Source organism: Argiope bruennichi, chromosome X1 (assembly GCF_947563725.1).
Source record: "Argiope bruennichi chromosome X1, qqArgBrue1.1, whole genome shotgun sequence".
In the NCBI taxonomy this organism is placed as follows: domain Eukaryota; kingdom Metazoa; phylum Arthropoda; class Arachnida; order Araneae; family Araneidae; genus Argiope; species Argiope bruennichi.
In genome coordinates, this window is record NC_079162.1 from 37,213,432 (window position 1) to 37,224,314 (window position 10,883).

Below are 10,883 nucleotides of genomic sequence, written 5' to 3' on the forward strand. Positions count from 1 at the left end.
CGACAACAAATTCTCAAAATTTGCATCATTAACAACGTGAAGCGTATATAACTTTGGAAGACATAAATTTTGAGCACTTACATTAAGTGTTGTTATTGTTGATGCTTTGTCCCTCTTACCATTGTATCTGACAAGTTGCGTATGACTAATAAAACTACTAGGTATGCAACTGCATTTTTCTATTGCGAATTTGTATTTTATTAAATATGTGTCGCGCACTTTCTCTGGTACGTTCGGTTTTTTAACGTTTTAACGTATCTTACTTACCACACTGTTTTTAAGAGTAAATTAGCATTTTTTTTGTTTAAAAAATTCTTTTATCTTCTTAGGAAATAAGAAATTGCAATGTTATAAATACAGAATTCGAAAATAACTGAACTAGATTTCTTACTCCCCCCTCCAAGATACATGAGATGGCAGAGAGTTTCTTCAAACTGAAGTTATTTACGAAAAAAGAGAATTATAAAAGTCTTAAGGACGAAAAAAAGTAGAATAAAATCTTATCTAAATTAATTATATAATTTCCAGGGGAAATTTAATCCCCTTAAGTATAGATTACTAAAAAAGACCCCAAGATTTAAAAACTACCTCAAAATCATTTTTTTAAAGTTGTTAACTTGTTGATGCGCGATCATCGGTCACTTCATGAACATCCATCACGAAAAAAATATTTTTCTTCCAAAACATGAAATTGATGATGTAAGATGAAAAGTTCTTTCTACGAGATAGACAAAGTTTTTTTTGGTACATAAGCGCTTTACGAAATATGTTGGAAATGTTCAAATTACTAGGAAATTTCAAACATTCTTGCTGTTATATGAAGTCAACTTATTGTAGAAAATCAACAGATATTTTTGACGAATTTCTTCAACTTAAAATATTTTCGTACAAATCTTCACAGATAGAAATACATCAATGTTGCAAGACAAAAAACAGACATAATTTGACATAGTTTAAAAAGAGGTACAAATAAAAATAAAAACAAATCTAATACAACTTATTACTTTTTCACAAATTATGTACGAAGTTGAAATGACGATATGAGAATAACTTATATAATTAAGACTATGTTTTAATTTATCTATTTATTTTATATTGTTTTCATTACTCAAAATTTTAAGGGGCATCATCAAATGGAATTTAATAGCAAATGGAATGATCAAGCACAATGATAGGCGATGATAACTGAGTACATATTTTATGAATTCCACAGTAATATAACCGGGGTTATCCAGTTTCAATCCGGATATTACTTAACCAGGAGCATGGATTTTGAATTAGTTGATTAAACAGAGAAATTCATCCTCTTTCAGTCTTACTTTCTATTAAACTTAATCAAATATTATCTTGGATGAAGTTTTTTTTCCCGCGTCTAGTTAAGAATATTTCGTTTGGAGATTATTTTAATATTTAATATGTTTACCAGTAGAATAGTAAAACTTTTTTTAATCAGAAGTATTAAGAAGTATATATCAGCATTTAGAGTAAAAATGAAGTTTTTGAAAACTACATGATGTGAAAAGACACATTTTTCACAAAATGTTTGCTAAAGATTTTCACAGTATGGAAAAACGATGCTATTAAATTCAGATTGAAAAAATGATTATTTGAATCGAAGAAACTATTTTTTCCATATAATATTAAAGAAAGGAAAATATAGTAAACAGCTCATTTAATTTGTTATTCTGCTGTACATTGTATATTATAATTTTGTACTGTAAAGAATTCTGAGCTTATTTATAAAGATTTATATACTGAGTAATTCAAATTAAAGTATCCTTGTTTAGGATGTACGGGTGAGAGGACCAGTCGACGTAACGCCTTCATATTTGGAGGATATACATTTCAGGCAATGGGAAATTGATTGGTATAGTAAAAAATTAGTTCAAAAAAAGACGCTAGGTGAAATGTGGCGCTGCTATCGGTTTAAGGTAATTAATATGAAACATGATACCAACAATAAAGGAGAGAATTTGAGGTTGAATCAAAAACTCAATTATTGTATTACCAATGCACAAATTTCGCTATCTAGATGAAAATTAGAATATTGAACATTGCGAGCTACACTGGAGTGTAAAATTTGTATAATGGGCAAACAAATGATTGTTCGTAATATACAAAAGGCTAAGGGTACAGGCTCCCAACATTCTTAGGCCACGACCAAGGTTCCTGTCTTTGCCGGAGTTTGCGTTGCTGCTTAAGTTATTTTATCAAAATAGCAATAACGTTGCAAAAGCGCTTCGCTTATATTGAGGACAGAAATCTTTGCGTATGGGTCTAATAACACCTTGCGCTCTGCGGCGAATGATCAAACATTTCGAAGAAACATGAAGTTTTGTTGATAAAGTAGGTCGTAGTGATTCAAGACTTCGCAACCTTTGTCGTTGAGCAACCTGAGAGCAATTTTTGATAACCAAACAAAACACCGATGTTGATTTACCTTAACGAGTACCTACGAGTACGAGTTTTAAACACAATAATCCTTTCATTACATACTATCCCAGAAAAAGCACTTATACACGTTTATTTAATAAGTGCACTGTTTAATTATAACTTCTAAAACTAAAATATATTCATCTTTTATCAAGATTTTCACCTTATTCTGAATCCATAATATCATCGTATCCCAGTATCGGAGCAAGAAGGCATTTTTGTATTTTCTTTTTAAAATAACAAAGTAATATTGATTATACTAAAATAAAAATTTATCATAAAGGGTTCAAAACAGAGCACTAAAAGTAATGAAATGTTAACATCATCATCTTGTCCTGGTTTCTTTTAATATGTATTCAGAATACCCATTTGATTATTACATTAAACAATAAAAGAGAAATGAAATCATTGTGCAAGCATAAGAATTTTTGGGATTTTATAAAACACTCAGTAAGAAAAAAATATAATGTTCTTATTTTATTGATATTTTTTTTTCGATTTCATATCAAGAGTTTTTCGAAGTTGCAAATATTTTCTAATATACCAAAACTAGCTAAAGAAACTTCTTTCAAATCTTCGGCACTTCTAGAAACTCTCAGATTTGACATTTCTTCTTTGAGACAGAATCTGTTATTCAGCATCATTTTTCGTAAATCGAAAATAACTACTGTGAAATTAAAGGTATACCTAGCAAAAATATAATGCATTACAGAGTTCTCATCTTTGGAATTTAAAAGTAGCAGATGATTGTAGATTTTCATAACAGCATTAAAATAAATTGTTTTCATAAATTAATTGAGTTTGAATAATAACCAATTTAATAATAAATATTTACGATTGTGTACAAAATAAATATTTTGTAATTAAAATACAAAAATATACTTGATGTGGTTATCTTTAAACTATAAATAACGTTCTTTAACTAGTTAATTTAGACAAACTATTGCATAAGCATTAAAAAAGTCTTTTGTAGACTTGAAGAAATGCAATTTTTATTTACTGTATTGATAAATTGCCTGAATTTTGAAACTGTATCTATATATTTCGCAATTATTCAAACATGATGATGAAAACATAACACTTATGATACCTGATAAAAATTAATTCTTTTACTTAAAAAGAAATATTTTAATAATAGATATAAAAACGGTTAAATTTGGAAATAATTTATGAATTTTAAAGTAAAATAATATTGTCTGAAAAAAATTATTTTTTAACATGATTTTTCATATACAGAATTTATTTGCTATGTTTGTCCACTGCGTTTTTAAAAGAAAAAAAAAGCAAATCTCATGAATATTTTGTGACGGCTTCTTCCAATTTTCCTAAATTATTTTTAGAAAATGGGAAACTTTATCCATATAAATTTACAACAGCAAGAAATTCTGCAATTCCGATACAGTATATCAAAAAGAAATAAAACCACTTCTTAAAGCTCTTTCTCTTAAACACGCATTCATTTCGAGGGTTAAAAGATTGCACTTTGTCGAAAACATCATACCGACCTCTTATTACTTAGAAATGAGGCTAAAAAATCACCGTAACATATATTACTTCCAATTACATCGTATCCTTTACATCCTAAAATGCTCATTCCATGAGCCAAAATTTCTCATGACCGCAGGCAACGGATGATAGGAGTCTTCCGGTAACGGAAGCAATGGGGTGCACTCACTCATCATCTTTTCATTTATTTTCTTTTTAGAGAGATATTTCACGTTTGTTGGGGCGTTCGCAATGATAATAGAGGCGGGATGAAGGTCAAATATCGTGCAGCTCGGGATATCTGCTCACCTTTGCTAAATAAAGTTTGTATTGCGTTTAAAAAGTGTTTCGGTTTATTGCTTTCTCGATTTGTTTGCGTGTTAGAACTTGTTTTAATGGAAAATAGTCATCAATGGTAGAGTCGAAAGAAGGAAATGACTGTGAATTTGCTAAATGGACCATATTTAAGAACTGGTTCATTAATAAAATCATCACCTGCAAATTAATTTTAATAAATATTTCGAAAAGTCAAATATTGTGAAAATTTTAGACTTTATTTATGTGTTTGACAGTAATAATAAATAGAAATTATATTTTGCAAACATGTTAAAAATAGAAGTAAACTATGAAAACAAGTTATAAATTCTGTTTCTAAAATTGAAATAATTGAAAAACCCTTTGAAACTGACGTATTTTTTGCTTAATATTGGTTTTTATATATATTAAACTTTATTTTGCTTTCGAAATAAGTTTAATAAACTAATAACTGTAATATGGATAGTAATCAAAAATAAATATTTAGTTAGTGAAATTTTGCTGTAAAAATGTGCTTGATATATTTAAACATGCGTTAATTATATTTACACGTTAATTGTAGAATTATTTCATTAAAATACGTTTTAGATTTTAAGAATCTTACAGTTTTAATATATATTCCAAAAAAAAATTACCAAAGAAGTATAATATAAAAATACATTATTCTCAGTGTATTGTAATAAAGAACAATAGTAAAAAGGTAATTGCGATATTAAAAACGTTAATTAAAACTTATGCGTATTTAGAATCAAAGGACTAAATTGCCTAATAAGGGCCAGGAGGTTCCAGCTTTGAAGATCTATTCCCTGTTAAAGGACCATCTGGTAACCTGCTGCAAATAAAAATGTTCTTTCTCTAATACTACCTGAGAGATTAGAGAGGAGATTATCAACCTGGGTATCATCTTCTTTATCTGAATATGGCTCAAAATTAAGAGATTTGCTCTAAACTAATTCTAGTGTTGCATAAAAATGGGGCGTAATTTAAGAATGACAATATATAAAATCCGAATATCTTTAGAGAATATTTACATTTATTCTTCCCTTGCAACAGTGAAATCAAAAGCAAATTGACATACAACCAAGAACCGACATTAGAATCATCTATATCACCTTTTCTCCTCCATTAGTTTACGCGCAATAATTTCACATTATCCTATATAAAAAAATCTTATTCTAAAAATTAATTTTCACATTTGAGATTTTTAATATTATTAAATCGACTGGTAAATTTTACCTAGGATACATAGTAATACCTAGATTATAGATGCCTACCGCTATTTATAATACGTTGAAGCTGCTATTCTGATATTAGAATAATCGCGATTAACTTTAGGTTAGTTTGTTTTCTCGTCTGAGAGGAGAAATTTACAAACCTTAATATTTTTTATATAATTCTGAAATAGAAAATACAATTTTTAAATTACGCATTTATTATAACAGGATACTTTTTTATTGTTTTCTGACATAAGTTAAAATAGTTCAAGTAAATGCATTTATTGGTAAATTTCAATAACTTGAATATAGCTTTCATTTAAGCATCAGACATAATATAGGCATATTTTTCTAAGCAGATTTGAAATATTGCAATTTAGAACGACACATTTATATGTCTTTAATGCTTGTTTCAAATTATTATAATGCCAAACTGAGCTATTTTTGAGATTAAAATTTCTATGTTTGCAATGGAACGACAAAAACATTTATTGACAACTTTTAATGTCAATATTATATTCATAATGTTAATACTTCCGAACTAAATGAGATTTACATATAATACTTCCAATACTATTCATAATGTACATAATCTCGTATGAATTGCAATTTGTATGGAATTTGAAAACTCAATGAAACACGTATTCAATGAAATTGATATGTTATTTGTTGAAATGACATAATAGCCAAACATACATCCAAAATATTGCTTTTAGTAAATGAAGTTATCTGAATGAGAGTGTTCTTAATTGCGCTCTTTGAAACATTAGTTCAATATATGTCATTAAATTCGTATGTTCCATTCTTATAAAGGTTCATTAATTAAATTTCACATTCACCCAATATTCCATCAGTTTTATACAAGAAATTCTATGGAAATCATCGTCAGTATTCACACTAACTTTAATTGTAAATTCAAAAGAAAATTTAAAATAACACTTTTAGAACTTTGTAAAGTAATATAAATTTTCAAATAAGTATAGGCTTTAAAGAGTGCATTCTATAATATTATATTGTATTATATATATTGTATTTATATATATATATATATATATATATATATATATATATATATATATATATATATATATACACGTTTTCGAAATGTTTAAAGTACCACATCGTTGGAGCTGTTTATTTTCTCTTGCAATTTCTACAAAGCTGCCTGATGAATAAATGACAGACCAACATTTACAACTTAATTAACGTTGATGAACATTTTGCCAGCAAGCTAAAGACAGAAAATATGGATTTTCATTATGTTAGTAAGGGTATTTTCTTGATATCATTCAATCTGAATGGCATGAGGTTTTCTTATTAATATGCAAAAACGAATGAAACCACTTCTAATATGGGGAGGAGAAGGCTACGAGGAACCAGTCACTGGTATGGTGTTTCATTCTCGCCAACCTGTCTGGTATAGTAACGATATGGGGTGGAGTCACCTCCTGCCTAAGACTGGATGTATGTCCTATAGGAGCGGTTCTCATACGGCCGGTAATGGTACGGTATCTTTTTGGATTCAGCCATAGTTTCCGCCTTCTGCAGTCACGATACCAAAACCAGATTCTCGCGCTTAATCATCAGAGGATGGCTTTAAAAGTTGAATTGATGGGATTGGAAAAAGAGGAAAGCAGTAACCACGGCAGGTTCACCAATTTTGCCAAGGTCTAAATAATGAAAAAAATATACTAAATTTACTTGTTGCCTATTAATCGAATGGATTATTAATTAACTTTAAAATAAAGTTAAAAATTAACTTAGATTTATTGTTTATTGTAATAAAAATTTAATTATATTAAAATAAATATATAAAGAATATATAATCCTAAATACAAAAAGAAAGAAATATTGAAATGACTTTAAAAAAAATTAAATATTATATTAAAGAGGAGTTACTAAAGTCTGCATGCTCTTTTTTTTTTCTAACCTTCTTAAAAATTCGTTTCATGGAATAAGAAGCTCAGAAGTTACTTTATTCAAAGTTTATGAAAACATTTTGAGATGGCGAAATGAGCCCAAAATATATGTTGTTTTCTATACATTGAGTTTTTGCGATGATCAGTTTTCATATGAAAATAAAGAAGAAAACTAAAAGCAAATAAATAAATAAAAAAGAAAGAATATATATATATATATATATATACACACACACACACACAAATGGTATTTACACTCTTTTTTAATAGTCTTATTGAAATCTACAAATCAAAGTAGAGACATTGTTTTTAAGAAAAAATAATTTATAAGGCGTTTTATTCAATAAATTGTACGGGTGCAACTAATTTATTAAATACTTCTCTTGCTTTAGAAATTATTTGTTGTAGGTTCTGTCAAGTGGCAAGATATTGTCAATGGGTTCGTAGTAGCGTAGTGGATTAGTGTTCCAGCATTTCTATAGGAACAATAGAGGCTTGAATATCTACTGAACCTTTCGAAATATGTAGGAAATGCACCATGTCTTATGATAAATTAGTTAAGTTCTCTTGGCCATGATGAAGATTTAAGAAAAAACTTTGGCAAGACTTGAAATGGTGTCTTCCTTCGATTGCCTCGTTCCAGTCCTGGTTATTCAATTTAATCGTATGTTTTCGGGTAGATTGTGGTGGTGCAAGTATGTTTACTATTATGCAGATCCGATCTGAAGTCACTTCAGATATGGCAAGCAAAAGTATCAGTATGTTGATTGACCCTCACTTCGTTGGTGAGATTAATAATAGTGCGGGGTCGAGTTACTCCCACTTTGTTAACAAACTAGTTTTCTACGTGAAGGTTGACGCATGAGCCTTGCCTTCATGAAGACAATAATGCATCACCCATTCGTTTTCTTGTTGACTCGGCTATTCAGAATATCCCGAAGTCTAAGGCCGGCAAAGGATTATCTCATTTGTAGTAAATTTTATACTACCATATAATTTTATTCTTTACTTTTATGCTATATTACTTTACTTTTATATTATATTACTTTTAAATTCGTATTTTATTCTTTATTCTTATATTACCGATAAATAATTATTTTTTAGGTTCACTTAAATCGGATTATAGTACAAAATAAGTCCACAATTTGATTATGACTAAAAATAGCACTTCATAAAAGGGTTAATGAAATAAATGATTTTTATCTATCGTCAAAGCAATTCGAAAAAACGTGTTCTATCTTCGACAGTGAATCGATATGCGGAAACGTTTTAAATAAATCATTAAACTAACAATAGATGGAATTGTAAAAATTTAGATTTAGCAATAAATTCTTATTTCGTTTCCGATAAAAAAAACAAACCATTATCGTTCTCTGAAGAATTTAATTCCTTCTACGTAGAAAAGCAATACATTTTTCGGAAATTCTATAATTTCAAGAACATGAAAAAATTGCTTAGCTAACCCAATAGCTAAATTTCCCAATAGTTTTAATTTAAATAAACATATATTCCCAGTAGAGTAATAAAAATGATATGATTGCGTAAAGAATTATAATTTATATGACTCAAATCAATAAACGTGCTCTTGAAAAATTTATGAAGTCTAAAGTTTATACATTCCAACCATCTTATTAGTATTAACACGTATTAAACACGTATACTCTACCCCTTGCTACTAAAACATACTGACAGAGTTATGAAGTTTAAATTTTATTGTCTTCTTCTTACATCTCCCTCGGCCACTGACATTTTCTATAATAATAATACTCAAATCTATAAATTTTAATCAATATTAATAGCAGACGATGAAATAATTTTTGTTTAAAATGTTAGGGCGCTAAAGTCATTTTACTAAATGTTATTAATTGGCGAGAGACTGTATAAAAATACGGACTTCATAGCTTTCAACGGTACTTTTAATTATCCAAAGATCATACGATATTATTTTTACTTCATTTGAACCATATTTCCAATTTGAGCAATATATCTGTGTCTGATGATTTAGAAATCAGTTATTTCTTTACGATGAAAGTGAGCACACTGTAATGTATAGATCATAACTTTTTTCCTTAATGATCTTGCTTTTTAAAGAAAGATGTCTTTAAACAATATGCATCTCCGAAATCGGCAATATTACATTACTTGGTATTCTTTCGTCGATTGCCAGTGATGAAATTTGATATCCAACTTGAGAGAATTATACGCTGTCATAATGCCGAAGCTACTCTCAAGTTTTGCCAATATCATTAAATAGGGAATAGTAACGTAGATGAGTTTATATATACTATCCATCAGAAGCACTCAACGTAGATTCTGCTTGTACTTTATATTAGAAGAAGCAACGCATTTCGATTGGTAATCGAATTTTTGAACTTAGGAACACGACACCCTTATTATAATTACTATTCTTCTTAAATGGACATATAATCGAATATTATAATAAAATAATTTGGAACATATCCTTTAAAAAAATTTGATTTCTACCAATACCAGATTTAGCTAATTTAAAACAACAAACAAAAAAACACCAATATAATTTTTTGGATAACTTATGCGTGTTTAATGGACTTTATTGTGATAGGTAACACCTATCACAATAGCAGGTTCATTAATTCGGCGAAAATAAAAAAAAAAGTAAAAATGTTGCACTTATCAACTTGCATCTTGTTACAAAACTTATGTCTAAATTTTTTCCTAAATTTGTTTATGTATATAAAAACCATATATCCCTTATATGACATTTAAGAAAACGAAACGCAAATCAAAGTAAAGGATATAAAACCTATCAATAGAGACATCATATCTCAATCATTTCATCAGCTGGCAGTGGCATTAGATTGCTTCATGCAAACTAGTACTTAGACTTAATCACAAGCATTTGGAGTATATTTCGAATATATACAGACACGATTTTATACATTAAAATTTCGAAGGATTATATCGTATTTTATACAGTAAACGTTAGTTCAAGGATTATATTTGAGTTTCTTCTGGGAATTTGTTGCTTAATGTATGATTTTGCAATCTAATTTTAAGTTACAGAAACTCTTGACCTTTGTTAAGCCGTCTGAACTCGGCCTGTGATCTTAGTAAAACCGCAAACTTGTGCTTCTTGTTTGACTAAGTGCACAGCCAAATAACAAAACTCTTTGACGCCCAGACAAAGTCACGTTTTACTTGGTTGTTCAATGTGCTTGGAATACCATATTAAAACGTGACTGATCCTTAGCTTCTAAGTAAAAGAACACCATTTGCATGACATAAAAGAATAGATAAGAAACTGTAACTTGATTACTAGAGGTTTGAGGAACTAGCATTTTTAGTCTCAAGCTCAAAAACATGGAAAAACATTGAAAAAATTTGCTGCAAAATTTTTGAATAATTCTAGAAAACAATAATAATATTATTTAATTAACTCTTTGACATATTTTCTTAATTTTGTTTAACAACGAGGAAATATTTCAAAGTGATGTCTGATTTTTACGTTGCTTTCTCCTTTGATAATAATTTTATAAAA